Here is a 26,316-nt window from a genome sequence, read left to right as displayed (position 1 = left end):
GGTAGGAGGAGGAGAGCTGATTGAGAGACTAAACTCAACAGTAAGGAGCTTCTGTCTGATGAGGAGATGCAGGGAGCTGGAGAGGTTTTTGAGGAGTGGGAAGATGTTCAGCAGAATTTTTTTTTAAGTGATATGGGAAGCATAGTGATGTATGGACTGGGGGTGAAGAGAGACAGGAGGCAGGGAGGTCAGTAATGAGACTGATGGAAAAGTCAAGGTGGAATATGAAAAGTGGATCAATGTTGTAGGTGTTTGGATGGAGAGGAATGGGCAGATACTAAAGTTGTTGCGATGGTAGAAACAACCAAATTTGGTGACAGACTGAATATGTGGGTCGAATGAGAGAGATGAGTTGCGGATAATGCCACGGATATGGGCTTGTGCTGCTCTACATTAATGGGAAAGTAGTGGGGAGAGCAGGGTTTGGGAGGGACAATATGGAGTTCTGTTTTGGACATGTTAAGTTCTGAGTGCCAAAAATTAATACTGTACCACAGCCAGTTCCCTGTTGGCATCTCCTTGCAAGGGCTTGAACCTGGCTTACTTTCCTCTCCAGGCTGCCTTGGCTATCTGTTCTCATCTTGAATGTGTGTTTGGTCTACATCCATGAGAGGCATTGCTATGTTGAATGCATCCCTGTAGAATTGCATCCCAATTTGGTGGAGTTAACTTCCCAATTTCTCTAGGTGAGGTTAAATTTGATTACTGTCCCTCAAGTTGTGAACCACCCGAACCAACATAGTTCTCCCTCTGCAGATCTGATGAACAGGTTTTCAGGCCTTTGTTCCCATCATAGATAAAGGTGTTGACTAGAACTCATCCCATCACCCATCCTTCTGAGATTTTTGCCAAGCCTATGATCCTATTACCCCAAGTTTTGGGGAGAAGGTGAGTTAGAAGGGGAATATTAACCCACTCTATTGTTCAAAATATGAGCAAAGGAGAGGAAGAGCACCACACAAACAACTTGTGTGCTAAGGCCATTAGAGTAGGCTCATTCAGAATGAGTAAAACAGGAATTGTTAATCCTTCATATCCAACAGAACACCCTATCTTTAAAATCCTATTAATATTGCATCTCCCCCAGGAAACCTTTCCTGACTAACTTCTCATTTTCCCATTCTATTTTCCCTCCCTTCTGTGTCATCTATGACCTGATTGTGTACTATTTAAGCAATTTGGTACTCATCTTATTCTCACCCCCACAGCATTTATGCACATAACCTCATTCATTCTGTTTCCTCTGACTATCATTTATTGAAATGTCTATAACCCTTACTAGATTGTAAACTGTTTAGGTTCAGGAACTGTCTCTCAAATCTACTGAGTTGTACTCTTCCAAGACCTGAGTACGTTACTCTGCACAAAGTGCTAAATAAACACTACTGATTGAGTGATTGGTATGTGGCCCTGCAGAGGCTCAGCCAAGCTGGACCCTGAGCAGAGTTCTAGACCGCACATTTTTCTCAATTCTTCTTTCGTAAGCTATTTAGCAGATTTCTAAATGGGATTAGGCAATATCAGTTTTTGAAATATTGTTTAAATTCTTTTCTATTCCTCTAAAATAACAGTGATGGTTAGCATTACGGGTGTACTTTATGTGGTTCCTCTGCAATCTTATATATAAGGAGGGTCATCACCATAGAATAATCACCATTTCTTAGTCCGGCTTTTAAAGCATTGAAAAATTCAAATGTCAAGATCCAAAAGTGGTCGTATTAAAGTTTATTTTTCATCTCCCTGTGAGCCCCCATATTTCATTGTTACTCAAAAAGCCATCAAATAACCAAGATTAGGGAGAGACAACTGGAAAGACAACACATTTCACATAGCCTCTCCTCTTCCTATTTAGAAGTGGTTTGGATGAAACCTTTTGGGGGCATCCACATATGACTTCCATGGTTCCCCCTGGGGGCAAGGAATGTGTATGTTTATTGTTCTATTGTACTCTCCCAAGCAATTAATACAGTACTCTGCATATGGCAAAAGCTCAATAAATATGATCAACTGACTGACTGACAGCATCTAGGGTTGCTGCCGCCAGAAAGCAAGGATGAAATATGGTGTAACAGTCCGGCTTCTGAAGCCTGAGTCAGGCAAGAGGGCAGAAAGGAATGCAGTAGAGACCTTGTTACCCTGACCAGCTTTACCCTGACCAGTTTAACAAGATGGTGATTCAAAGGGGATTAAGGAACATAGTAGAAACCCTAGGCCCCACATCCTGCCTGTGCCCTGGAATGCCCTTCCTCCTCAAATCAAACAATTACCCTCCCCTTGTTCAAAGGCTTATTAAAGGCACATCTCCTCCAAGAGGCCTCTCCAGACTAAGCCCCATTCTTCCTCATCTCCCACTCCCTTCTGCATTTCCCTAACTTGCTCCCTTTGCTCTTTCCCCATCCCCCTCCCCGAGCCCCACAGTACTTTTGTATATATCTGTAATTTTATTTATTTGTATTAATGCCTGTCTCCCCACCTCTAGACTGTGAGCTCATTGTGGGCAGGGATTGTCACCCTTTAATGTTGTATTGTTCTTTCCCAAGTGCCAAATCATACCAAAAACTCATAGATATTTCCTGCTTCATCTGGACTCTGTTAGAAACTTGTCTTTCTAACATCTCGAATCCTTGTTCACTTTTTAAATTTACATTTTCCTCTGCTGGAAGCAGCTATTTTGATGGCTTCCGGAAAGTTAAAGGTGAAACAATGAATGTGGAGAATCAGAACATCTCCAGGTAACTTAAACAGAAAGACTGAAATTGTTTTTTTCAGAGCCTTTAGCTGAATTAAGCAGCCTGACCATGATTATCTTGATACTTTCAGTAGAGATTAACCTTGTTTTTTAATAATGTTCAGCTCCAAAGAGCTCAAAAGTAATTTATGCTTTATTCTTGACTTATCTCTGAGAGAAAGGGCAGGGAATGGTAAGCAGGGTTTGAATCTGCCCCTTTCCTGGCTGGCTTTTGGGTTCTACAGGGCCCAGATCAGGTGAGCAATAGGGGGTTTGCCCTTTTCTGGCTATGCGACAGTGTATGGATCCGAAAACTACACTTTGAAAAAAACAGGGTAGAAAGAACATTGATTCTTTGGAAATGCAGTGTTGGAGAAGGCTTTTGTGAGTACCATGGACTGCCAGAAAAACAAATGGATTTTAGAGCAAATTAAACCAAAGTGGTCTTTGGAAGACCAAATAACTTGACTTAGATTAGCATATTTTGGACACATAATCAGGAGGAATCATTCTCTGGAGAAGACACTAATGCTAGGAAAAGTCCAGGGACAACGTGGAAGAGGCAGATCAGCAGCTGGATAGATAGAGACCATAACAGTGATAACGGAAGAACCATTAGAAAGGTTGTGGATTATGGCAGAGGACAGGACGTTCTGGAGAAAGGATAACCATGGAGTCGCTATACATCAGAAACAACTTGATGGCACTTAATAATTATAATCTCACTGATGGAGAAATTGAGTATTTTCTCTCTTGTGCTCTCCCTCTCGCTCTCTCTCCCCCTTTCTTTTCCATCTATTCAGCTGACTGAGGAGCCACAGACTGCAGGGCTAAAGGTGGACTTCATTCTTCCTATTCAATAGTTCAGGCATTATATAATAATATCTGTGGTATTTGTTTCCTCTTAATATGTGCCAGCCACCACACTAAGCACTGGGGTGGATACAAGCAAATTGGCTTGGACACAGTCCCTGTCCCATATGGGACTCACAGTCTCAATCCCAGTCTCAGTCGCAACAGAGGCCCAAAGAATAATAATAATAACTATGTTACTGATTAATTATTCATGCATTCATTCATTCATTCATTCAATCATATTTATTGAAAGCTTACTATGTGCAGAGCACTGTATTAAGGGCTTGGAATGTATACAATTCTGCAGCAGATAGAGATAATCCCTGCCCAACAATGGGCTCACAGTCTAAACGGGGAAGACAGACAACAAGACAAAACAAGTAGTCTGGAATCAATATCATCAAGATAAATAGAATCATAGATATATACACATTATTAACAAAATAGAGAAATAATATACATAAATATGTACAAGTGCTGTGGGGAGGGGAAGGGGGAAGAGCAGAGGGAGGAAGAAAGGAGAATGGGGAGGGGAGGAGGAGCAGAGGGAAAGTGAGGGCCCCATCTGGGAAGGCCTCCTGGAGGAGGTGAGCTCTCAGTAGGACTTTGAAGAGAGGAAGAGAGTTAGTTTGGCAGATGTGAGGAGGCAGGGTATTCCAGATCAGTAGTAGGACGTGAGCCAGGGGTCCACAGTGGGACAGGTGAGAACGAGAGACCGTGAGGAGGTAAGCAGCAGAGGAGCGAAGTGTATGGGGTGGGCAGTAGAAAGAGAAGGGAGGTGAGATAGAAGTGGGCTAGGTGAAGGAGAGCTTTGAAACCAAGAGTGAGGAGGTTTTTTTTTTATGCAAAGGTTGAACCTCCCCTGGAGGTTTTTGAGGAGGGAAGTGACGCGCCAAGAACGTTTCTGTAGAAAGATAATCCAGACAGTGGAATGAAGTATAGACTGAAGCAGGGAGAGACAGGAGAATGGGAGATCAGAGAGGAGGTTGATGCAATAATCCAGTCGGGATATTATGAGAGCTTGTACCCGCAAGGTAGCAGTTTGGATGGAGAGGAAAGGGCGGATCTTGGCGATGTTGTGAAGGTGAGACCAACAGGTTTTGGTAGTGGATTGGATGTGTGTCAAGCACTGTACTGAGAACTGGCATAGATTAAAGTAAATCAGGTTGGACGGAGTCCCTATCCCACAGGGGGCTCGTGCTCTTATCCCCATTTTACAGGTGAGATAATTGAGGCACAAAGAAATTGTTACTCACCCAAGGCATACAACAGACAAGTGGTGAAGCTGTGGTTAGAATCCATGACCTTCTGACTCCCAGGCCTGTGCTCTATCCACTATGCCATGCTGCTTCTCAGTAATTATGGTATTTATTAAGTGCTTATTATATGCTAGGCACTCTACTAGGAGCTGGGTTAGGTACAAGCAAATTGTATTGGACACAGTCTCTGTCCCACGTGGGACTCACAGTCTCAATCCCCATTTTACAGATGAGGTAACTGAGGTCCAGAGAAGTGAAGTGACTTGCCCAAGGTCACAATGCACACATTCCATGCATTCTCAATAAGGACTTCAATGGACTTTAACGGCCTCAATGCTCCAGTAGACGGCACCCCTGTGCCCCTCCCCCATACTCACTTTGGCCCCTCAGAAGCAGCGTGGCCTAGTGGAAAGAGTAATGGTTGTCAGAGAACCTAGGTTCGTTTTTCCACCTGCTAGCTATGTGACCTTGGGCAAGTCAGTTACCTTCTCTGGGCCTCCTCAGTTTCCTTTGCTATAAAATGGGGATTCAATAGCCAGATCTCCCTCACCCTTGACTGTGAAGCACTGAACTAAGCTCTTGGAAGAGTACAATATAACAGTAAATGGACACATTCTCTGCCCACAGCAAGCTTAAAGTCTAGCGGGGGAAACAGACATTAATATAAATAAGTCAATTACAGATATGTACATCAGAAACAGAATAGTGTCCCAGGCAGACACTATCTTGGGAATCAATCAAGTAATCAATCAGTTCATTTACTGAGAGGTTAAAGTGTGCAAAACACTTTATTAAGCATTTGAAAATACAATACAAAAGAATAAAAGCCGTGATCTCTGCCCACCAAGAACTTACTGCCTAGAGACTAGATTTACAATGAACCAAAGTAAATAATTTTTCACACACTGCAAGTGTTAAACATATACCCTTTGTAACCAACAGCCTGATAACATTAGTAGAACCAAGAGGGCAGTGGTGAATTCATGGACATATCATAATGTAGAGAGAAATTTATGAATGCCAAAGATCAGTTTAAGGATATTGAACGTTGCATCCATAAACACCCCTAATGAAGACCACATACATAGTTGTAGACTGTAAGCTCCCCTCTAGACTGTAAACTCACTGTGGCCAAGGAATGTGTCTACCAATTCTATGATATTGTACTTTCTCAAGTGCTTAGTACAGTACTCTACACACAGTAAGTGCTCAATAAATATGATTGGTTGATTCTTCTAAGCATTCTATTGCTGGTGTTGGAGCCTAATTACTGTTCTGGATCAATCAGTCAATCAATAGGATTTACTGAGTGCTTACTAAGTTCAGAGCACTATACTAAGTGTTTGGGAGAGTGCAGTACAGCAGACAAGTTCACTGCCCACAAGGAGCTTACAAACCTAGAGGGGGGAGATAGTAAACACTTATTCAAGACTGTCGAGAAATGAAAGAAAGCCCAGAAAAGGATAAGAAATAAATAAATCCATAGACCCTTTCTACCTTAGCAGAATGCTTTATCTTTAGAGCATAAAATGAAAATATGTTGGGCAGATTAAACATCTGTCTTATTAATTAAGTAACCACAATACATTTAGAAAGCAACTTGTTTTAAATATAGCAGATCCTTTTCATTTTTCATGTGGCTTGTGTTCAGGATTGGTAGACTGTTCAGAAATAATTTACACTATTAATTAGATGTCTTGAAAGCCAGATGATCCTCAACAAAGTAATTAAAGAGCAAACATTATTCTTATCTCTATCTGTGGCTAAGAGACCTGGACAAATGAAGAACTCATTAACTCCTTAGGGCTCTGTTTACAATAATTATAAAACTATCATATCAATACAGATCCTGTCTTATTTCCATTGATGCTTTTTAGGCATTGAGTAGCTCAAGCACCTGACCTTCATTAGAATTAACAACAACCCCAGTAGATTTGGTTGGAAGATTCCCACTCAGTACAGTGCCTGACAAACAGTAAGTGCTTTACAAATATAAAAATAATAATAATAATAATAATAACAAAAATTATCTTCCTTTCCAGAGGAGGGAGCTTACCCACTTTCAAATTCTATTCTAGGGAAGCAGTGTGACCTAGTGGAAAGAGCACAGGCCTGGGAGTCAGAGGATCTGAATTCTAATCCTGGCTCTGACAGTTGTCTGTGGTGTGACCTTGGTCAAGTCACTTAACTCCTCTGTGCCTCAGTTCCCTCATCTGCAAAATGATGATTCAATACCTGTTCTCCCCCCTCCCTAGACAGTGAGTACCCTTTGGGACAGGGACTGCATCTGACCTGATTATCTTGTATCTACTTCAATACTTAGAATAGTGCTTGAAACATTGTAAGTACTTAAATATCATAATAAAGTAATTATAACAATAAATCTTCTAAAAACACTTGTGTTCACTATTCACCCCTTCCTGACAATCATCTTCATCTAGAGAATCAGCTGCCTAGAGAATAAGTGCAGACTAGTGGAAAAGACATGAGCCTGGGAGTCAGAGGTCCTGGGTTCTATATCCCAGCTCTTCCACTTCCCTGCTGTGTAACCTTGGGAAATTAACTATACTTCTCTGGGACTCAGCTTCTTCATCTGCAAAATTGAGACTCAATACCATTTTTTCCTCCTACATGCACTGTGAGCCCATGTTCATTCATTCATTCAATCGTATTTATTGAGTGCTTACTATGTGCGGAGCGCTGTACTAAGTGCTTGGAATGTACAATTGAGCACTTACTATGTACAGATCACTGTACTAAAGGCTTGGAAAGTACAGTTCTGCAACAGATAGAGACAAACCATACCCAACAACAGGCTAACAGTCTAGACGGGGGAGACAGACAACAAAACAAGTAGACAGGCATCACTACCATCAAAATAAATAGATCCATAGACAGAAACTGTGTCAGACCTGATTATCTTGTACCATTAATTCAATCGATCCCTGAACTTAGTACACTGCCTGGCACATAGTCAGCACCTAACAAATACCATAATTATTATCACTATTATCTTCAACCACTGACCCCTCTGCCTTGAAACCTGATCACAACTCACCTATCCTAAAAAATATAATCTTCTCTGAATCCCACCGCACATTCTAGATATCACCCATTTCTCCTCTCTTATTTTGGTCAAAACTTATTTCTGCCAATACTATTCCAACTGAGGATATGCACCCACTTTCCTACTTTATCTCCTCCAACTCCTTTCTTGACTTTCTACAATCTGGTTTCCACCCTTTTCATTACATTGAGACCACTTTCTCCATGGTCTCCAAGGACCTAGTCCTAGACAAATGTAATGAATTCTACCCTAATCCTCCTTGACCTCTCTGCTTTCTTTACACACATACAATAATACGCACAGTATTATTCCCTCCAAGATGCCCTTCCTGGTTAATTTCTAGTCTTCCCAAGTTACATCCCCTTAAATTGTCACTGCCTCACTTCTGTGCTACCAGAGGACTTAAATTGTAAGCTCATCCCTCTAGACTGTAAGCTCACTGTGGGCAGGGAATGTGTCCATTTATTGTTATATTGTACTCTCCCTAAGTGCTTATTTCAGTCCTCTGCTCACAGTAAGCACTCAATAAATACGATTGAATGAATGAATGAAGCTAACCCACTATGTACATTTCTTGCATACTCTTACTTTACTGCTAATTCATTAACTATGACCTCTGCTGATTCCTCTATGTTTAAATCAACTTTAACATGTCCCCCTCTGCACTGTTCTCCGCCTTTCCCGGTCCCCCAACACCCCCAGGAAACTGTACCTTCCTGGAAGTCAGGGATTGTATTACTAACTTTACTGTATTCTCAATCAGTCATTCATTGGTATTTATTAAGTGGTTTCTAGTGCAGAACAGTACAGTCAATCAGCCAATTGTATTTACTAAGTGCTAACTCTGTGCAGAGCACCGTCCTCTCCTGGTTCTCCTCTTACCTCTCTGGCCGGTCATTCTCGGTCTCCTTCGCTGGCGCCTCCTCCCCCTCCCATCCTTTAACTGTTGGAGTTCCTCAAGGGTCAGTTCTTGGCCCTCTTCTGTTCTCCATTTACACTCACTCCCTCGGTGAACTCATTCGCTCTCACAGCTTTGACTACCATCTCTACGCAGATGACACGCAGATCTACATCTCCGCCCCTGTCCTCTCCCCCTCCCTTCAGGCTCGCATCTCCTGCCTCCGGGACGTCTCCACTTGGATGTCGGCCCGCCACCTAAAACTCAACATGAGCAAGACTGAGCTCCTCATCTTCCCTCCCAAACCCGGTCCTCTCCCAGACTTCTCTATCACCGTGGATGGCACGACCATCCTTCCCGTCTCTCAGGCCTGCAAACTCGGTGTCATCCTTGAGTCATCTCTCTCGTTCACCCCACACATCCTATCCGTTACCAAGACCTGCCGGTTTCACCTCTACAATATCGCCAAGATCCGCCTTTTCCTCTCCACCCAAACGGCTACCTTACTGCTACAGGCTCTCGTTATATCCCGGCTAGACTACTGTGTCAGCCTTCTCTCTGACCTCCCTTCCTCCTCTCTCGCCCCGCTCCGGTCTATTCTTCACTCCGCTGCCCGGCTCATCTTCCTGCAGAAACGATCTGGGCATGTCACTCCCCTTCTTAAACAACTCCAGTGGTTGCCTATCAACCTCCGCTCCAAACAAAAACTCCTCACTCTAGGCTTCAAGGCTCTACATCACCTTGCCCCTTCCTACCTCTCCTCCCTTCTCTGTTTCTACCTCCCACCCCGCACGCTCCGCTCCTCTGCCGCCCACCTCCTCACCGTCCCTCAGTCTCGCCTATCCCGCCGTCGACCCCCGGGCCACGTCCTCCCGCGGTCCTGGAACGCCCTCCCTTCTCACCTCCGCCAAACTGATTCTCTTCCCCTCTTCAAAACCCTACTTAAAACTCACCTCCTCCAAGAGGCCTTCCCAGACTGAGCTCCTCTTCTCCCTCTACTCCCTCTGCGACCCCCCCTTTACCTCTCCGCAGCTAAACCCTCTTTTTCCCCTTTTCCCTCTGCTCCTCCACCTCTCCCTTCCCATCCCCACAGCACTGTACTCGTCCGCTCAACTCTATATATTTCCATTACCCTATTTATTTTGTTAATGAATTGTACATCGCCTTGATTCTATTTAGTTGCCATTGTTTTTACGAGATGTTCTTTCCCTTGACTCTATTTATTGTCATTGTTCTTGTCTGTCCGTCTCCCCCGATTAGACTGTAAGCCCGTCAAACGGCAGGGACTGTCTCTATCTGTTGCCGACTTGTTCATCCCAAGCTCTTAGTACAGTGGTCTGCACATAGTAAGCGCTCAATAAATACTATTGAATGAATGAATGAATGAATACTCAACACTTGGGAGAGTACGATACAACAATACGCAAACACATTCCCTGCCCAAATGAGCTTACAGTCTAGAGGAAGTGACAGACATTAAGATAAAGAAAGAAATTACATATATGGACATCGTCCTGAGGGGCTGGGTGGGGGGATGAATAAAGGGAGCAAATCAGGGAGATGCAGAAGGCAGTGGGAGAAGAGGAAAGGAAGGTTTAGTCAGGAAAGGCCTCTTGGAGGAGATGTGCCTTCAGTAAGGCTTTGGGTGGGGGGTAGTTTAATTACCTCCAATTTATTTATATTAATGTCTGTCTCCCGACTATAGACTGTTAGGTCATTGTGGACAGGGAATGTATCGTTTATTGTAGATTTATACTCTCCCAAACGCTTAGTACAGTGCTCTGTACACAGTAAATGCTCAATAAATACAATTGAATGACTGAATGAATGAATGAATGTTGGATTTAAGAGGGAGAGCATCCCAGGCCATTGGCAGGATGTGGCCAAGTGGTCGGTGGCAAGACAGATAAGGTTGAGGTACAGTGAGAAGGTTAGCAATAGACGAGTGAAGTGTGCTGGCTGACTTGTATTAGGAGAGTAGTGAGGTGAGGTAAGAGGGGGCAAGGTGATTGAGTGCTTTAAAGCCAATGGTGAGGAGTTTCTGTTTGATGCAGAAATGGATAGGAAACCACTAGAGGTTCTTGAGGAGTGGGGAAACATGGCTTGAGTGTTTTTTTAGAAAAATGAGCAGGTCAGCAGAGTCAAGTATGGACTGGAGTGGAAGAGACAGGAAACTGGGAAGTCAGCAAGGAGGCTGATACATTAATCAAGGAGAAATAGGATAAGAGATTGGATTAATGTGGTAGCAGTTTGGATGGAGAAGAAAGGACGAATTTTAGCATTGTTGTGAAGGTCAAACCGGCAGGATTTATTGATGGATTGAATATGAAGGTTGATTGAGAGACCGGAGGTAAAGATAATGTCAAGGATATGGGCTTGTGAGACAGGAAGGATGGTGGTGCTATTTACAGTAATAGGAAAGTCTGGGGAGGACAGGATTTGGGTGGAAGATAAAGAGTTGTGTTTTAGACCTCTTAAGTTTGAGGTGATGGGAGGACATCCAAGTAGAGATGTTCTGAAGGCAAGACTGCAGAGAAGGAGAGAGATCAGGATTGGCGATGTAGATTTAGTGTATCGTCCACATAGAGGTGGTAGTAGAAGCCATCTGAGCGAATGAGTTCTCCAAGGGAGTGGGTGTAGTTGGAGAATAGAAGGGGATACAGAACTAAACCTTGAGGGACACCTCAGTATAAGGGGTGTGAGAAAAGATATTTAATCCCCATTTTACGGATGAGAAAACTGAGGCACAGAGAATCCCAGTCTGAATCATGCCACCGTTATTGGCTCAATGGTTGTGAGCTGACCTGCATTCCAGGACTGCATTTTTTTGAAATTTGTCCTGGTTTATGATGATAAATACTACTGTAGGCAGCACTAGTCAAACTGCTGAAGAAAGATGTGCCTTTTAAAGTAGATTCAGAATTCACAGCCCTAAGAATTTTGGACCCCAGTAGAGCTTCCTAGATCTTCAATTCATTATGAAATTTGAATACTCATTATCTCTAAGTAGTACCATTCTCCAAGAACTCATGCTGGACATTTTGGTAATTTTTCTATATGAGCATTGATAGATGGTAAAGCATTCTACTTTCCCAGGTATTTAGTACAGTGTTTCAATTGCAGGAAGTGAATGATAAATACGATTGATTGACTGTAGCCTCAAAGCAGCAGAATTTAGTCGCAGTAATAAGTTCTGGGTTGCCAGGGGAAATCTTACTAGATAATAAATGAATGTTAGACAAGTGTGGCCCAGAACGTCACTGGTGACTTCTCTGCTTAAAATGATTTTCTCTTTCCTGTAGTTTCTAGACAGTAGCTTACTGAATTTGTAGTTATGGTATTTAGGAAGTGTCTTACTTTCCTCAATCAAAGCAGGCAAAGGGAGTAACAAGAGATAGGCTAGTTTGCTATCGCAAGGTACTTCATCATCCACTGGCAAACATTTTTAGATTAGAGCACAAAAATGGTTACTCAAACTCCCAAATCTGAGATCTCAGTAAGGAGAAAAGATGATTCTGGGCCTTAAAAAATAGGAGTAACCACATTAATTGTGAAGAGCTTACTATATACAATTAGATCAGATGCAGTCCCTGACCCAAATGTTTGTAGTCTAAACAGGAGGGAGAATAGGTACTGAATTTCCATTTCAGTGAAGAAAGTGAGGCTCAGAGAAGTTAACTGTCTTAACCAAGTTCACACAGTAGGCAAGTGGCAAAGCACGTATTACAATCCAGGTCTTCTGACTCCCAGGCTCACGCTGTTTCCACTAAGCCATTCTGCCTCTCAATAGGCCACAATGACCCTTTTTTCAATTACTCAGTCAATGAGTGCTTGGGTGGATAGAATATAACAGAGTTGGTAGACATGTTCTCTGCCCCCAGTGAGCTTACAATCTAGAGGGAGAGACAGACATTAATATGGAAAAGTGCATTGTGAATATGTACATAAGTGTTGTGGGATTGAGGGAGGGGTAAATAAAGTGTGCAAATCCAAATGTCAGGGGGAGGACAGGGTTCGGGTGGGAAGATAGGGAGTTCTGTTTTGGACTCCCAAGTTTGATCTCTCCAAGTAGAGATGTCCTAAAGTCAGGAGGAAATGCAAGACTGCAAAGAAGGAGATAGATCAGGGCTAGAGGTGTAGATTTGGGAATCATCTGCATAGAGAGAGTAATTGAATCCATGGGGCAAATGAGTTCTCCAAGGGAGTGGGTGTAGGTGGAGAATAAAAGGGGACCCAGAACTGAATCTTCAGGGACACCCACAGTTAGGAGGTGGGAGACAGAGGAGGAGCCCAAAAAAGAGAATAAGGAGCAGTCAGAGAGGCAGTAGGAGAACCAGGAGAGGCCAATGTCAGTGAAGCCAAAGTTGGATAATGTTTCTGGGAGAAGGAGGTGGTCAGCAGGATCGAAGGCAGCTGAGAGGTCGTGGGGGATTAGGGTGGAGTAGAGACCACTGGACTTGTCAAGAAGGAGATCATCAGTGACTTTTGAAAGAGCAGTTTCTGTGGAGTGAAGAGGATGGAAGTCAGATTGGAGAGAGTCAAGGAGAGAACTGGAGGAGAGGAAATGAAGACTATGGGTGTTGATAACTTGCTCAAGGAAACTTGACTGATCCAATTTTAACCTGGTGAGGAGCCTGTGAGAGCTGTGTTAAGCTTTGACTGTGTTGTATAAAACTGATTTGTCTACAACACATAGGATGGTGGACTATACACATATATGATTAAATTCCAAGGTATGAGTTTATTAGTTTGTCCTAGTCTTAAAAAGTTGAATGTTCCTTGGAAAAATCCCCCAGACTAGGAGCTAAGTCTATTTAGAATTCCAGGAATGTCGATCATGGAAAATATGCTGCATTAAAATGTCAAGGGTACTCAGTCCTTAAATAAACTCCTCGTGTGAAGGTCTAAGAAAAATTAACTTGCCACAATCTCTTCCCAAGACCTTTGTTATTCAGTTTAGGCTTCCTTTCACTAAAAAAAAAAATTGAAAGATGCTTTAAAAGCAATTGAAAATCACTTTTTCCTTTTGGATTCAGTTGTAACTTATATAGACCTTTCATGCTAATCCTCTTCATTCATTTCATGGCTAAGATTCCATTTTGACCTTTTATATCATCTCTGATTTCATATCTCAGTGATGGGGTGATTCTGTTCTCAATTCTGAAGGCCAAGTCTTCAAACCCAGTCAAACCATATTTAAAGTGTCAGCAGAAACATGTCCTTAAATCATTTATTTCTAACTGGTTCTAGAGCTCAGACATAAAAAGACTCCAAGGGACAAAATGTCTCCCTAAGCAAGGCTTTTTCAGCTATCTGAAGTCTCACAGAAGGGGAATAAGGCAGGAGGACACATTGAAAGTGGGATCTCTGTGTTTTTTTCCTCTGGGCAGGGATCTTGTAAATGAACTCTGTTATATTGTAATCTCCCAAATGTTTAGCACAGTTCTCTGCAAACAGTAAGTACTCAATAAATGTGATTGACTGTTTCATTTGTCTTCTGCAGCCCAGCTCCCTTCGCTATACTCCTACTACAGCCAAAGATCCAGGAGGAACTATTTATCCCAAGTACAGGGTAGATCCTTGTCTGCAAGACAAATGCCCCTGTATTATTAAATGCCCATTTTCTTTTGGGAGTTGAGACCCTAGACAACCAAACAGAGCAAGGAGAACTGAAGAATATGTTGGAGAGGCTCCATAGGGGAGTACATCATTTACACTGTTTTTCAAAAAGTTCTATGAGCAGAAGTTTAAAAGACTGGGATTATTGAACTGGGGAAAAAGGGAAAAAAGCTGAGGAGGAACTTAAAAATGATCTTCAGACACATGAAGTGTTGCTATATATCTGAATCACAGACCTGAAACTCTGAGGAGATGCCACAGGTTCTTAAAGGATGGCATCATCAACACCAATTTTAAGAAGAAAGGTGAAAGACAAGACAGCCAAAACTATCCTAGCATCTCACTGCTCTCCATTCCTAGAAAAGATTGTACTGTCAGTGGCATTTATTGAGGGCTTACTGTATGCAGAACACTATACTAAGCACTTGAAGAGGTACAACATAAAGTTAGTAGACAAACTCCCTACCCACAACAAGTTTACAGTCTAGAGCTGGAGATCTTCTGGTCCAGCTACTGAAGAATAGTTTGACCATGTGTTCCCCAAATCAATCAGTCAACAGTATTTCTTGAGCATGTACTGTGACCAGAGTACTTTATTAAATGGTTGAGTGATTGATTCATTCATTCAATTGTATCTATTGGGTGCTTACTGTGTGCAGAGCACTGTACTAAGCTCTTGAGAAAGTACAAAACACAATGAACAGTCACATTTCCTGCCCACAACGAGTTTACAGGGAGATTATATCAGAATGAGTAGACAGAAAACCTGACCTAAAGGAGTTTATAATCTACCAGGGGACCGACACTAAAATCAACTACAGGTATGAGGAAGCAGTAGAGTATAATTTTGTACCAAGGTTACAGCAGTGGGGGTACTCAAGTGCTCAGGTAATGAGGAAGTGCTGAAGTGGTAGACGTTGGGGGAAATAGATTGGTGACATGAAAACTTAATAATAATAATGTTGGTATTTGTTAAGCGCTTACTATGTGCAGAGCACTGTTCTAAGCGCTGGGGTAGATACAGGGTAATCAGGTTGTCCCACGTGAGGTTCACAGTTAATCCCCATTTTACAGATGAGGTAACAGGCACAGAGAAGTGAAGTGACTTGCCCACAGTCACACAGCTGACAAGTGGCAGAGCCGGGAGTCAAACCCATGACCTCTTACTCCGAAGCTCAGGCTCTTTCCACTGAGCCACACTGCTTCCCTTAATCAGGGAAGGCTTCATGGAATCCCAGTGTGGCATCACAGAACATGTTCTTCAGAACTGGTCAGATTCAGGGGTGTGCAGGAAACAGCACTAAGTCCTCCAGGTATTTTTCATAGACTTTAAAAATGCATTTGACATTACTGAGAAGCAACATAGCCTAGAAGAAAGGGCACAACCCTGGAAGTCAGAGGATCTGGGTTCTAATTCTAGCTCTGCCAATTGGTTACTTTATGATTTGGGGCAAATCACTTAACTTCTTGACCCTCAATTTCCTCATCTGTAAAATGGGGATTAAATACCTGTTCTCCCTCCTTCTTTGACTGTAAGTCCCATGTGGGACAGGAACTGTGTCCAACCTGATTAATTTGTATCTACCCCAGTGCTTAGATCAGTATTTGACACATAATAAATGCTTAACCAATACCATAAAAATTACAAATCAATAGCTCTAGATTCTAGCAATCAGTTAATATAGCTGCCCTAAGAAGTTGATCACTGTTCTGAGACTGCTCCTGCCAGAAACAAGGACAGGTTCCAAACTGCCTATACTATATCCGCTCTGGGACTTGGCACAGAGCAAGGGTTTAACAAATGCCATTATTATTATTAGAGTAATTGGGATTATAAAAACATCTGTGCAAAATGTGTTAACACATTCTGAAACCTGGCCCAGTTCAGTGGTGAATCCACAGATTTAGAAAAACACTCTGCTCTAATGTAGAGGAAACCCTATCTTAAATAGGAAAGGCCTGCTAAATAGTGTGTGTTTAAATTTCATTGTTTGATGAAATGCATACTGATCTAGATTAAATGAAGGCACTCCACAGACAAATAGTACCCCCGAAATAATGACCTTTGGGAATTCTCACCAAGATCTAATGCCTATTGACTCAAGATAAACATGAGTGTGACCTGTAAAAACCCAAAGACAGCAGACCAAGGGAAAAGAAGGAATAAACAAACATGAAGACAAAAAAAAATCAATTGAAAGATAAATATCTGTATTTATCAGGCTTGTCTTTCTGAATGGAAAGCTTCTTAAGGGCATACATAGATTCTGCCTTCCTTGTTTCATAGATTAAAGCACTGTGAGTACACAAATACAGTGTCGATGTCAGGGAAGACCTAATTCACTAATTAATTAATTTCATCTGAAATTGGAAAATTCTCTAAAAGCACAAAGAGGCTAAAAGTCATTGGTCTAAGAGTATTCCATTAGCACAGAATAACTTCCCCTATAGATTCTTTCCTAATTATGTCAGCCCTCTTCCAGAATGTGATTAGAAATGTACCAAAGCCTACCTCAAGCAAGATTTACTTTTTGCCATTTAAACCAAGATTCAATACGGTCTTGACATCTCATTCTTTCTTGTTTTCATTTTTTTTTAATACTTGATTATACTTGCAGAAGTGTGAAAGGCCAGAAGTTCTACCCTTATTTTTCTGGTTATTGATTCTAAAGAAAACCAAAATATACAGAGTAGTTTTATATCACTAGTTCTAATCCCGCTTCTACCACTTATCAGCTGTGTGACTTTGGACAAGTCACTTAACTTCTCTGGGCCTCAGTTCTCTCATCTATAAAATGGGGATGAAGTCTGTGAGCCCTAAGTGGGATATCCTGATTATCTTGTATCTACCCCAGTGCTTAGAACAGTGCTTTGCACATAGTAAGTGCTTAACAAATGCCATCATTATTATTATATCCTATTGTCTCCCTACCAAGGAAAGCATTTGTTCTTCTCTGCCAACCCCAAAAATAATCATTTTACAAGGGAAAACTAACAGAACTTGGAACCAGCTAAATGTTCCAGATGGGCCCTGTGTTAGCAATCCTGTGATAATATGTAATTCAAGTTGTTCAATCTCCTTTCATAATGTCCAAGCATTACCTTTACTTAGTAGATTGCACTGGATTATTGCTTTTAACAGATTGGTATCTTGGATACACTCAGCTCTATCATATCATGGGTTTTTATGGAATGTTGATAGAGAATTAGGAAAGGTTAATCATACAACACAAGCCTATTTGGATACAGTACACCCTTATTGTATTTTTTTTTTAATTTGTTAAGCATTTGCTAAGAAGGTGCCAGTCAGTGTACTAAGTGTTGGGGATGATACAAGTTAATCAGGTTGGACACAGTCCATGTCCCACATGGGGTTCACAGTTTTAATTACCATTTTACAGATGAAGGAACTGAGGCACAGGAGAGTTAAATAACTTACCCAAAGTCACACAGCAGACAGGTGGTGGAGCAGAGATTAGAACCTAGGTCTTTCAGACACCCAGGCCCAGGTTCTGTCCACTGGGCCATATTACTACTTTGAAATCAGAACTTGCATTTATGCACATGCACATCATGAAAAATCATGAATATTACCATATGATGTTTCTTTAATGCCTGGTTTCACAAGAATGCAATTCTCATAGGAGAACTGCTTGCATTGAAATTGAAATTTTCATTGATGATCTTGTTTATGAAATGAATTTTAATTCATGGGTTGATAAATCTGGATCTTCACAACCCCTCTTTCAGTGTAGGTAATCTCTGGAATCATTCTATATGTGACAGTGAAGCTTCGTTATTTTCTAAAATTCATTGCATCTGCCACTTAATTTCTCAATTTGGACTATATTCAATGAACATAGCCTCAGGAGAACACAATGACTCTGGATCAAAATGTAAGGGTGTTCTAGTAAACTAATCAATTTACACTTGAGTGAACCCAATTAAAATTACAACACCTCCAGGAACACTTCCCTGACTGATTTCTCCTCTCCTCACCCTATTTTGCTTCCCTACTGCATTAACCACCCCCAACACACACATACACACACGCGCACACACACACACACACACACACACCCCACACCCCCCACACCCCTCACACCCTCCACACCCCCTCCACTATGCCTTCAACCCATCCCCACAGAGTTTATGTGCACATCTTTAAACTCCTTTGCTTCCTATACATGAAATTGAAATTTATTTTAGTGCCTGCCTCCCCACCCCTGAAATGTAATCACTTTGAGAGCGGGGATCTTGTCTACCTACTCTGTTGTACTCTTCTAAGCACTTTGTTTATCACACTACATACAGGAAGAGCTCAATAAATAACACTGATTGAGTGATTGGGTCAGGGAATCCCAGAGAATCCCCTCTCAGGGTCGCACCTAGAGAGTTTCCCAGTACTCTACTAGTCTCAAATACAGGAGGGAGAGTCAAGCAGAGGCATTGGTAAAGTGTTCTTCACTCAGTAAATGCTCAATAAATACGATTGATTGAATGAATGAATGAATGAATGAATGAGTATTCAGGAGGCACAGAGAGTTAAATAACTTGCCCAAAGTCACACAGCAGACAGGTGGGGAGCCAGGATTAGAACCTAGGTCCTTTGGACACCCAGGCCCAGGCTCTGTCCACAGGACCCCATTACTATTTTGAAATCAGAACTTGCATTTGTGCACATGCATAGCACAGAAAATCATGAATATTACCATACGATGTTTCTTTAATGTCTCCTGGTAGATATGTTGCAGTGTGGCTTAGTGGATAGAGCGTGAGGCTGGGATTCAGAAGGACCTGGGTTCTAATCCTGGCTCCACCTCATGTCTGCTTTTGTGACCTTGGGCAAATCACTTAACTTCTTTGGGTGTCAGTTACTTCATCTGGATAATGCGGGGGTTAAGACTGTGAGCCATATCTGGGACAGGAAATGTGTCCAACCTGATTAACTTGTATCATCCACAGTGCTTACAACAGTGCTTGACACATATTAAGTGCTTAACAAGTATCATAATAATAATCACTATTATTGTTATTATTATTATGTCCCCTGACCGAGCCTGAACACTCTGTGAAAGCTCACTCAGTAAGGAGAACAAGAGGAAATGTGTTAATTGAGAGATTTTGCTTAGCTATAAGGAAGAATTATTTGATAACCGGAGTTATTGAACACTGGGATGTGAGAATGGATTACTAAGGGAGATTGTGGCATTTCTCCTGTGGACCAATAAAAGCAGGAGAGATACCATTCTCATCAGAGTGATTACTTTTCAAGTCTGGAAATGCACTACATGAAGTCTAAGCTTCTGTCAGTCCCATTGGTCTAGAGGGAAAATGCTTAAGGCCAGGCTTAAGGGGCAGTCTTGATTTATATTTATTTTGTGAGGCTTCAAAGAGGTTAAGAAATAAATCCTTAGTCAGGCACTGTAGCAAGCAGGAATTCTTTACTGAGATGATAGCAGGGTCCTTTCCCAAAACAAAAATCCTTCCTCCTGAAAATAAAACTTCAGAAAAAAAAAAACCCAAACAAATATAATACATGAGCACTCATTTCTTCCCTTCCTCTGCTCATTCTCTCCTTTTATTCCTGTCAAGTTGATTTTCTCAACCAAAGATTGTGCTCCTCCCCCTCTCTTCAAGCCATTTTTTTCAACCGCCTCTTTTTGGGCAATCATTCTTAGCCTGGGCAACCAATCCCCAACCAGTATCATGATCAGGATATTGACTACCTCAGGGGGTCTTGTCTTTTCCCCTCACCCCCAAGCTGAATTTGTTAAGTGGTGACCTCTTGCATTGTCTTCCAAGGACTTGCTTCCTGCTCAGTTTCCTGACTTCATTAGCAAAATAAGCTTAGCTTTGGTCTGGGTCCTATTCTCTCCCGATCCTGATTCTCCACCTCCTATTGGTCCAATTTCCCACAATGCTTTAGAAATATATGGCATTGACAACAATGTGGTCATTCAAGTGGGGAGAGGGAGAGATGCAGTTATGAAAATAATGAACATCAAAATCATATTGATATTCTGAGTCTACATAGATCCCACTGATGTTAATAATTTACACGTATCTAAATAAGAGCAGAACTGGTTACTGGTTACTTGAGAACATTCTTTCCAGGTTGTAGTGTGGGTAGTAATAGCAAAAGCAGCAGCAGTAATAGTTTTTATTAAACAGTGTGTGAAAGAGTACAAGGTGGGAATGACTGAGGGAGCTGTTCAAAGCTACAGTTGTGACCAGCTATTTTCATTTATTTAACAATGATGAGAGTATAACAGCAGTGACAATTTTATCCCTTCAAAGGTCGCCATTGACCTCCTTGCCAAATCCAATGGCCTCCTCAACATCTCTGCTGCTTTGACACTGTCGACCACCCACTTCTCCAGGAAACATTATCCAAGCTTGGCTTCACTGACACTGCCCTCTCCTGGTTCTCCTTCTATCTCTCTGACTGCTCATTTTCAGTCTCTTTTGTGGGCTCCTTCATGAACATCCACCCTCTAATTGTGGGAGTACCTCAAGTTTCAGTTTTGGGTCCCTTTCTATTCTCCATCGACACTCACTCCCTCGGAGAACTCATTAGCTTCCATGGCTTCAACTACGATCTCTATGCAGATGATTCCCAAATCTACATCCGTAGCCTTGATCTTTCTCCTTCTCTACTGTCTTCTATTTCCTCTTGCCTTCAGGACTTCTCTACTTCGATGTCCTGCAGACCCCACAAATTTAACATTTTCAAAACCAAACTGCTCATCTTCCCACCCAAACTCTGTCCTCCGAAGAATTTTCCATCACTATAGGCAGCACCACCATCCTCCCTGTCTCACATGCTGGTAACCTTAGTATGAGCTTTGACACATCTCTCTTGACGGCCAACATATTCAATCTGTTATCGAATCCTGTAAGTTCAAACTTCAAAACATCACTAAAATCCACCCTTTCCTCTTCATCCAAACTGCTCACATTAAACTAAGCTCTTCTCCTATCCTGCCTTGACTACTGCATCAGCTTCCTCACTGACCTCTCTGCCTTTTATCTCTTCCTATTTCAGTGAATACTTCACTCCACTGCCTGAATCTTTTTTCTTTAAAATCTTTCAGCTCACTGTTCCCCCCTCTTCAAGAACCTCCAGTGGCAGCTCAACCCCCTCCATATCAAACACAAACGCCTTACCACTTGCTTTAAAACACTCACTCACAAGTAACATAACAAATACCATAATTATTACTATTATTACAATCCCTATCCTAGCCTGAACATTCTGTGGAAGCTCACTCAGTAAGGACATGAATAATGGGAAATGAGCTAAGTGATAATTTTAGATTAGCTATAAGGAAGAATGATTTGAAAATCAGAGTTGTTGAACATGGGATTGTGGGAATGGATTACTGAGGGAGGCTGCAGCATTTCTCCTGTAGACCAATGAAAGCCCCCCCTCCTACCTTACTTTGCTGCTTCCTACTACAACCCACACTCCTCTAATGCCTACCTACTCAGTGTACTTCTATCTCATCTTCCTAGCCACCAACCTCTCACCCACATCCTGCTTGGAATGCCAGCAGCGTGGCTTAGTGGAAAGAGCATGGGTTTGCGAGTCAGAGGTCATGGTTTCTAATCCCGGCTCTGCCACTTGCCAGCTGTGTGACTTTAAGCAAGTCACTTAATTTCTCTGTGCCTCAGTTACCTCATCTGTAAAATAGGGATTAAGACTGTGAGCCTCACTTGGAACAACCTGATAACCTTGTATCTATCCCAGTGATTAGAACAGGACTTGGCACATAGTAAGAGCTTAACTAGTACCACTATTATTATTACTATTATATTTGAAAGATCAGTCTCCCCACCTTCAAAACCTTATTAAAAACACATCTCCCCCAAGAGGCCTTTCCCTACTAAGCTCTCATTTCCTTCTTCACTGCTCTTGCACTTGGATTTGCACATTTTATTCCATCCACCCTACAGTCACCCCCATAACTCATTTGAATGTCTAGCTCACCTTTTAGACTATAAGCTTTCTGTGGTCAGGTAATGTGTTTACCAACTCTGTTGTACTCTCCCTAGTGCTTAGTACTGTGCTCTGCATGTAGTAAGGCCTAGTGGATAGAGCATGCTCCTGGGAGTCAGAAGGACATAGATTCTAGTCTCCACTCCACCACCTGTCTGCTGTGTGACCTTGGGCAAGTCACTTCACTTCTCTGTGCTTCAGTTACCTCATCTTTGAAATGGAGATTAATACTGTGAGTCCCACATGGGTCGTTGACTGTGTTCAACCGGATTTGCTTGTATCTGCCCCAGTGCCTAGTATAGTGCCTGGCCCATAGTAAGTACTTAACAAAAACCATTAAAAAGTTCAATAAGTATTATTGATTGATTGACTAAATAAATATCACTGATTGATTGATTATGTAATAATGACTATTTGGGGTTGTGACTTCAAACTTCACTCACAGTGCAAAGTATCCCTGAGTCCTTGAGAGGAGCTCACACCTCAGGGACGTATGCCATTATGCTTCCAGATTGTAAACTCTTCCTCTAGACTGTAAGCTCCTTGTGGGCAGGGAACATCTACCAACTCTGTTATCTTGCACTCTCCCAAATACTTAAATACAGTGTTGTTCATACAGTAAGTGCTCAATAAATACAATTTATCTCTCTGGCCACTCATTCTCAGTCTCTTTCATAGGCTGCTCCTCTGCCTCCCACCCCCTAACTGGGGGTGTCCCTCAAGGTTCATTTCTGGGTCTCCTTCAACTCTCCATCTATACCTCCCTTAACCCTCTCAGGGTCGCACCTGGAGAGTTTCCATTACTCTACCAGTCTCAACTACAGGAGGGAGAGTCAAGCAGAGGCCTACCCATTCCATTCCAAGCTTGGGCAGTGGCTAATAAGTGGATGGCAATCTGCTACAAGTCAAAACTCACCTGTGCTGTGCAGCAAAGGCATGGGAGAGAGCCAAGGGTAGAGACTCAGGTGTACTGTGTGGAAGGAGGCAATGGTAAACCGCTTCCATATTTTTACCAACAAAACTCCATGGATACACTATCAGAATGATTGCAGATGGAGGTGGGGCTTTATGGGAGAGATGTGTCAAGGACATCGTTATGTGTCGAACACAACTCGACAGTATAAAACAACAACAAGCACTTCCTTGGAGTACTCATTCACTCCCATGGCTTCAGCTAACACCTCTATGTGGATGTTACCCAAATCTTCTCTAATACTGATCTCTCTCCCTCTCTGCAATCTTGCATGTCCTCCTGCCTTCAAGGTATTTCTACTTGGATGTCCTGCCAACACTTCAAGCTTAACATGTCCGAAACAGAACTCCTTATCTTCCCACCCAAATCCTGTCCCTGACTTTCCCATCACTGTAAATGGCATCACCATCTTTCCTGTCTCAAAAGCCCGTAACCTTGATGTTATCTGTGACTCCTTTCTCTCATTTAACCCATCATTAAATCCTGTCGGTTCCACCTTCATGGCATCACTAAAATCTGCCCTTTCCTTTCCACCAAACTGCTACAGTCACTTTTTCTATCCTGCCTTGATTACTGTATCAAGCTCCTTGCTGACCTCCCTGTCTCCTGTATCTCCCCACTCTAGTCCATACTTAACTGCTGCCCGGATAATTTTTCTACAGAAATGTTTAGAACATGTTTCCCCACTCTTCAAGTAGTTGCCCATTCACTCCATATCAAACAAAAAAAAAAAAAAACCCTTCAAAACATCGCCAAGAGCTACCCTTTCCTCTCCATCTGAACCACTACCCCATTAGTACAGTCACTCATCCTATTCCGACTGGCTTATTGCATCAGCCTCCTTTCTACTGATTCACTGTTCTCCCTAGAGAACACCGGAGAAGCAGCAAAGCCTGATGGAAAGAGTAGAGGATTGAGAGCCAGAGGACCTGGGTTTTAATCCTGACTCTGCCACTTACCGGCTGTATGACCTTGGGGAAGTAGCTTAATTTCTCTGTGCTTCAGTTTTCTCACCTGTAAAAATGGGGATTAAGCACCATTCTCTCTCTTTCTTCGACCCTGAGCCCCATATGGAACAGGGGTAGTGTCTACACTCATTCTCTCATACCTCCCCTAGCACTTAATACAGTGCTTTGCACATGATAAACCCTCAATAAATACCAAAATTAATAAATCACATTATTTAATGGTGTTAACCATACTCAGTTATACCTATCCTTGCGGGGGAAAAGTAGGAAAGAATGAGAAAAAAGAGGGATTTTTTTTTAAAAAAAAGGTCAGGACAGTAAAAAAGAGATTAAGGAAAAGGAAATACTAGATGAGATCAGGAAAGGGAAATACTGCTGACAGGAAATAGAAACCAAAAATAGAGAGGTCAAGATTGGCATGAGTTGATGGGAAGACAAAGTAGGAAATAGAACCAAAAGGAAGAGATACAAAGTAGCAGGATATACACTGGAGAATAGGACATTCAGAAAGGAAATAATTGACATAAAAATAACTGGAAAGTAAGATAGGAAGTAAATGGAAGGTAAAACAAGGCATGGAGGAAAAACAGGAGGGAAAAATTTGGGATGCAAATAAGAGAGGACAAGACTTGGCATGGAGGGATGAGAGGAGAAAGAAACAGGAGGGAAAGATTTGGGAGATAATTTGAGGGCAGTTTAGTGAGAAAGTGTTGGGTGTGGCAAACATATAATCACAAATGTTTGCCAACCCCATCAGCATGTTAGAACTACTTCTCCACTGGATTTCCCACTGGTGAGGCAAAACTTTTTGGGCCAGACTCCCAGTTTTGCTCATCCAGGTTCCAACAAAACCTGGGACCATAATCAGGTTTTTCTGACCCATTGTCTCTTAAAAACCTTCCTACCCATTCCAAATCCACTCCTGCCTCCTCCCCAGCCATGTTCTCCTCTCCTCATCTCACTCCAAATGAAAATTTGGCACCTTAGTCTAAAGATTATATAACACACATAACATAGGCGCCAACTCGAATGTTTTGTTCTGTTCAGTTCTCTTATAAAATAGCTGTGCCCAAGTGCATTATTCTCTCTGTAAGTGAAATCCCTTGATTCTCAACAAGGAGTTAGCTATTCACCATAGAGTTAGCAATAATTGTCTAGCCAGAAGCCCCAAGACAAACCCCGTATTACCAGAGAAGGCTTTGGAATATTTTTCTGTTTTTTTTTCCCCTGAGGGCAGTATTATTTATGGGATTAAGGAAGATGGTGGCAACGAGCACTCCTTAAGGGTATGAATTGTGTCAAAAACTCCTGTTATACTGCGGTCTCCTTAAGTCCTTTATATAGTGCTCTGCTTTGCTCTGGCTATTTGGCAGACTTTGGGAAGCATTGTGGCCTAGTGGATAGAGCTCAGGCCTGGGAGTCAGAGGACCTGGGTTCTAATCCTGACTGTGTGACCTTGGGCAAGTCAATTCACATCTCTATGCCTCAGACACCTCATCTGTAAAATGAGAATTAAGACAGTGAAAGAGCCCAAGTGGGACATGGTCTGGGTCCAACCTGATTAACTTGTAATTTTCCAGCACTTAGTACAGTGCCTGTCACATAGTAAATGTTTAACAAATGCCATAAGAAAAAAAGAATGAACTTCCCGGGGTTGGTCATGACCAGTGTGATGTCTACTAGGTGGAGTTAGTATATAGCGAAGACAAACCTTGGTGACTTAGCTTCTACAGGGAAGCAGTGTGGCCTTGTGGCAAGACCAAGAATCTGGGAGTCAGAGGACCTGAGAAGCAGCGTGGCTCAGTGGAAAGAGCACGGGCTTTGGAGTCAGAGATCATGGGTTCGAATTCCTGCTCAGCCATTTGTCAGCTGTGTGACTTTGGGCAAGTCACTTCACTTCTCTGGGCCTCAGTTACCTCATCTGTAAAATGGGGATTAAGACTGTGA

At 42.2% G+C, this 26,316-nt stretch overlaps 1 protein-coding gene and 1 non-coding gene across 3 annotated transcripts in view; one reads left to right on the top strand and one right to left on the bottom strand.

Annotated features, from left to right (window-relative positions):
* Window positions 1-26,316, bottom strand: part of ADIPOQ (adiponectin, C1Q and collagen domain containing) — a 97,194-nt gene that overhangs the window by 66,048 nt on the left and 4,830 nt on the right. The window lies entirely within an intron of this gene.
* Window positions 23,197-23,334, top strand: LOC114816243. Its single transcript, XR_003764008.1, has one exon. It is a non-coding gene; the product is annotated as a small nucleolar RNA SNORA7 (small nucleolar RNA).

Source organism: Ornithorhynchus anatinus, chromosome 1 (assembly GCF_004115215.2).
Source record: "Ornithorhynchus anatinus isolate Pmale09 chromosome 1, mOrnAna1.pri.v4, whole genome shotgun sequence".
In the NCBI taxonomy this organism is placed as follows: domain Eukaryota; kingdom Metazoa; phylum Chordata; class Mammalia; order Monotremata; family Ornithorhynchidae; genus Ornithorhynchus; species Ornithorhynchus anatinus.
The sequence above is the reverse complement of the archived record's forward strand: the minus strand, read 5'-3'. Positions and strand labels throughout refer to the sequence as shown.